The sequence below is a fragment of the Uranotaenia lowii genome, chromosome 2 (genome assembly GCF_029784155.1).
Source record: "Uranotaenia lowii strain MFRU-FL chromosome 2, ASM2978415v1, whole genome shotgun sequence".
Classification (NCBI taxonomy): domain Eukaryota; kingdom Metazoa; phylum Arthropoda; class Insecta; order Diptera; family Culicidae; genus Uranotaenia; species Uranotaenia lowii.
The window spans coordinates 154,171,099-154,176,633 of NC_073692.1; positions in this window are offsets into that span (position 1 = coordinate 154,171,099).

Below are 5,535 nucleotides of genomic sequence, written 5' to 3' on the forward strand. Positions count from 1 at the left end.
CCGTATGGACATCGATCGATTCCGGTTGATGAGGTTGATTACCTTACGGTCCAAATTTGATTCAGATGGTCCTGGTTTTCTGCCTCTTCCAGGCAAATCATCGAACATATACCTAGTGTTCCCCGAACTTGTGGATGATGGTTTTTACGTTCGCCGGATGAATACCGAAACGTTTCGCCACTTCATTCATCGAGATGCTCGTCTCTCGCGTCCAAGTGTCCAACACACGAATTTCAATTTCTTTTTTAATTCGCGACATTTTGGGAGAAAAGAATGTTTCGAACGTAACAAAAGTGCTGGTTCACTCTTGACAAATCAAGATGCTACATACAGGTGAGCACAGTTGTGCGCGTTCACGAGTTAGTAAGTAGAAGGCCCAAATATGTTTATAGCTAATTTTCGATACACTCCTTATATTGAAGTCCAATGGTCAAAATGACGAACTGTCAGGTAAGATGAAAATTGACGAAAATTCATATGGGACTGTTATGCGAGTAGGGAGTGTATTGTCGTAGCATAGTTTCAGTCGAAATATTATATTTTTCAGACCTAATCAACCTTTCCAGTCTTTTCAATCAGGCAATGGATGAACAATAGAGCAATAGTTTTTCGATAAATAGAGTAAGGTGGGGTAAAAGTACGAGTCGGGAAAAAGTACGTTTTGAGATTTTCACAAGCTGAGAACAGCGAAGTTCCAAACTCTGGCATGGATTGATAGTGGTTTAGAAAGCCTACAAGCAGACATTTTTTTAGAAGTGCAAAATACTCCGAAAAATAAGGCGAAGTAAGTTTTTTGCATAAATAATGTAATATTTAAAAAAATGCAAACATGTTTGAACAATCCAAATTCAATGAAAGTGTTAATGTGCCTTTTTAGTTGTTTTCAACAACTATCGGAAGTAGGCGTTGAGCTATGGCAAACGCACGCGTTTTTTTCGCTCGTGTATATTTTCGGAAAATTGTGTTTTTGGTGACAAATTCGAACATGTTTTCAAGGAACATAGCCGAAATTTGACTTTAAGAGCTAGAATTCAATATGATCATGAGCAGCTGGTAAGAGAATTGTTAGCACTTTCTGGAGTTAATTTGTACTTTCTGGAGCTCTGCCGGGATCCGGACCCCAACAATTGTGAAGGAAACTCTGGTCAGAGCTTTATCTTTTTAGTGTTTCGATTGAAAATTGGAAAGCAATTTTAAATTTAATAATTTATATGGGTGCTAGAAGTGAATAAAGCAATTTGTGCTGTGTGGTTGGAAATAGAATTTTAGACAGGATCTTGAAATAACAGGGGCGGAATTATGGAACTCGAAACAATCGAGTTTCGTTCGATTCGACCGACTTTGGCATTACCGATCTTGAACGAGCTCGATACGAATGGAACGTTTCGAGATGATCTACTACCTGGTTTACTCGAAATCTAGTACGTTAAAATTTAGAACTCGAATGAGATACGTAATACCGATTCTAATTCGAGTATCGAGTATCTCGAATCGAATAGAGTTCATAATTTCACCCCAAGTTTAGATCTCTTCATAGTCGGTTATCTAAAATATGGAACCTGAAAATGACGTTTATGTTACAGCGTACCTACTGTGATTTGGAAAAATGAAAACGCGTTGTACTACGTAGGAAAGTGGGCTTGACACAAGAAATCGGTCAAAATAAAAAGTTTGAACACTGGCTCGTTTCCAGTCCAAGTCCGTATAAGCTCTGTAAAGAGAAATATGTTTGGTGTGGTTTGGGTGAAAATAATTTAATACTATCAGTGAAGTGTTTTTTGCCGGGTTCTTTCACATATGATGATTGTTGCTGCAGCAAATACTTTTGTTTTCAAAATGGAAATTGTGTTCTTTGAAAATTAACTGGGGGTTGAGTATTGAAGCCCCACAAAGCTAAGTGTCCTTGAGAATTGTCATGTCATGTAGATCAGGTACAAAACTGAAGTATGAATTATAAAATTGGGTTTCAAGAAAGCTTGATTTTATATGTTTGTAGTTTTGTCTTCAAATTGAAATATTATTACTTTTAAATATTCACATAAATGAATGTGAAATATAAATTTTTTGAAAGAACCTTTCGAGCTCCAAACAGACCTCGAAAGGTTTTGTGTTCTAATAGTATTTTCTGTTTCTCTTTTTTATTTTCAAGAGCGAGAAAAGGCGCTATATCCTTGGTCGATGACTAGAAATGATTGAGCACTGAAATTCAAAACAGTTCAAGGAAGCATAATAATAGCTTAAGCATTTCAATTTCTTTTATTTATTACTTCAATTTTTCAACATGCTTCTTTTCTTAAGTTTTGTGATTACTGTGTATAAAATAAATCTTTTCCAGCCACTTAGAATAGTGCTACCGATTAGTGCTACCGATATCTACATTACGCATAGTTTCTCCATCAAGGAGCATTATTCTTAGCATGCTTCCAACGACACTGCCCATTTGAAACGTATGGTACTGGTGGTTCACGTTTCTTCCTGTTCTTGTGTTCCAGATGTCTCTGCGTTCTCTGCTCCATGGTATGCCCAACCACTTCATATTTTTTATTATTTTTATGTTTTGATGTTAAAATAATTGAAAACATGAACTAAGAAAAGAAGAATGATAACACACTTTATTATTCTTTGGGACTCAGACATAAGATCTGGCTATAGAAGCACGATTAGTGATTAGTGATTTTAGTCTATCAAATGCCGAAGAAAGAATTTCATTAATATGTCTCTGTTTTGCACAATAAACTGTGAATCACAAGAAACACCTAAGAGGCCAAAGTACAAACTACAAATGGGGCAAAAGTAAAAATTAAAAATAGGGTCCACTAAAGTCAATCTAAATGGAAAAGTTTGAACTTTTTTTTTAAATGCACTTTAAAAAAGACCTGCTCGCGTGAAAAAATGCTTGAATGCGATGAAAACTGGATTTCATGAATATGGACAGTTAGTGGAGAATTCCGAAATCGCGCAATCGCCCATGTATAGGATTTGTATCAGAAGCGAACACAGAAGCTTCTGCTGTAAGCAAAGATTGATATAAAATAATTTTCCTCTTGATTTCATGCGGAAATGTGGAATTTTGAATGGTCGTACTTTTACCCCACATCTCTCGAACTTTTGCCCCAGAGGTGGGGTAAAAGTACATTTCGATAGCAGCATTTTCACTATTGTTATAAAATGTGTAGATCGATTACCTATACGATAATTTTTGGAAGAGAGATAAAAGTCTAAAGAGCTAAATGCTATTTTTGTTTTTTTTTTTGGAAAAACAACTGCAAAATTTTTTTAAAAATGGTATTGCACTAAGGTCGTACTTTTACGGTGAAAGTTTTACCCTACCATAATCTATAAGTTGCCCCGTTTATGGGGGTAAGTGCAAACGTAACACTTTTTCCAAACTAATTTACAGATGAGTCAGTGCATCGGTCCTAAAATGAATTGAATACATGTTCCGGTACGTTTTATCATCTTTTGTTAATATAAACATTTGCTGTTTTCTTGCGATATTGATAACTTTTTTTAACTCCATTTTTGGTGACTGTTGTTTTAAGCAAAAGACCTTCATTTACTAAGCCATTACGGAACTTTGAACATCCGCTTCAGATAAAACACTTTGGATATCCCTTCTGACCATTTTAATATAATGCTGAACCATGTGATGAATTCTCTGTAATAGCTGATGTTACGTTACATGGCTTAAAGGTGCGTTTGAACTTATCCCGGTAGTGTCGTATGCACTTGCTCCATAGTGTGGGTTAACAAGAGCGAATATTATTTTCACAACTTTCGGGGTGTACTGAAAATTTATCATAAATTTTCTGCTTTTACTTGAATATCGGTCTCAAACACTCACCTTTTAACGAAAATTCAGATTTGAATGCCCTTTTTTTGAAGCCAAAATATGCAAAACAAAAACATACCTACTGTTCATGTCTAGTACGTACTTGAATTCGTGTGTGATCAAACAGTGCCGTGTTTTTTGAGAAAAATTTAAGGGGGGGGGTAGGGTCTAACACTTTCAAAAAATCGATTTTTTTATTTTTTATTTTCTTATTGTAAAACATTTCAAGAATGTTGTGTCAAATTTTCAAGTCAATTGAAGCAAAACTGTAGAAGTTATAGGCCTTTATCTCCTCCTATCTAATACTGCAAGAAAGCAAGAGCAGAAACTTCAAACGCGTTTTTCTCGAAAGCACATTTTCAAAGTCCGTGGACATCGTCATTTGGAAACGACTTATCCGATTCTTTTCAAATTTGGAACATATTTTCTACATATAAATTACCAGACCCCAACGTTTTTCTTTTTTGATTTTTTCACTTTGGGGAGATTTTACAGGTGAAAAATGGCGGATTTTTAAGTGAAAGTTTACAGTGTCCACCGCAAATCCTGTTTTCTAAAAGGCATCCTCGAAAATGCTCCGTCACCGGCTCATTTTTCAATATTTTTCTACGAAAAAATTATCAAATGTTCTTTTAACAATGCTTTGTATAATGCAAAAAATTTGAATACATTTGTTTGAACGATAGCTCTAGAAAAAAATCGTGAAAATGGTGTTTTTTTTTATACCCGTTAGACCCTACCCCCCCCCCCCCCCCCCCCCTTAAAGAAAGTTTAGTTTATCTATGTCAGATTGTTTGTTTGGGTCTAAACAACAATTTCTAGAAGCAGAAATATTCTTTACTTTTTTTGTAACAGAGAAAAGTTGAACGTTTGCACTTGCCCCGAGTTTGCACTTGCCCCGGTGTACCTTACTTTGTTTTACCGCAATTCCATGCAAATGAGCAGTTTTCATTTCAACCCATATGCTATCATTTAAACCAGGAGAAGTTGATTTATCTTAAGTCGCAGATGGCAGTTAATTGATTCAATCAGCAGAACTCTCAAACCCCTATTTTGATTTAATTTTTTTTTCGTCTCAATGTATTGAACTCACAAAGAAGCTTTCAATTGTTAATACGTATTCTAAAATATGATACTGGGAGCCAATAACATGTTAAATAATATCATATCTAAAATATCATTTGTTGATTAAAGGAAGTATGTATTGCAGTAGAAAAAGACATTCCGAGTTCAGTTGACGGACCTTGGGCCGCCGATTATCAACATCAACCAACGATCGGTTGAATTCATTCATCTCCAGAAGGTGCTAAAATGGCGATGATTTCATTGCTTAGGCTGCTGCTGGTGAGCCGGCTCTCCGTTTGCATTTCCAATAGTTGAGCAGGTAGGTATGTAACACGCTCTGTTATCAATCATCGAGCGGAGGATGTCAATAACGGGAAAATGGAGCGATACTTTCCGAAGTTCAGGCGGATCTTGACGGTATCTTTTTGCTTACAAACTACTTGAGATAGCGAAAGTGCTTGAAGAATCGCGGCTTAGCTCAATGCTTTTTAAGATAATGATGTTTGTAGGCGGATTTTACTTATCCTTGTAAACTATGGAATACTTAGAAAAAATGTACCGATTTAACAGCTTGGCTGGTGGTATTCAAGGAATGTGATCATCAGAACTTGTGGATTGAAAGAATTTTTCGTGTTTGA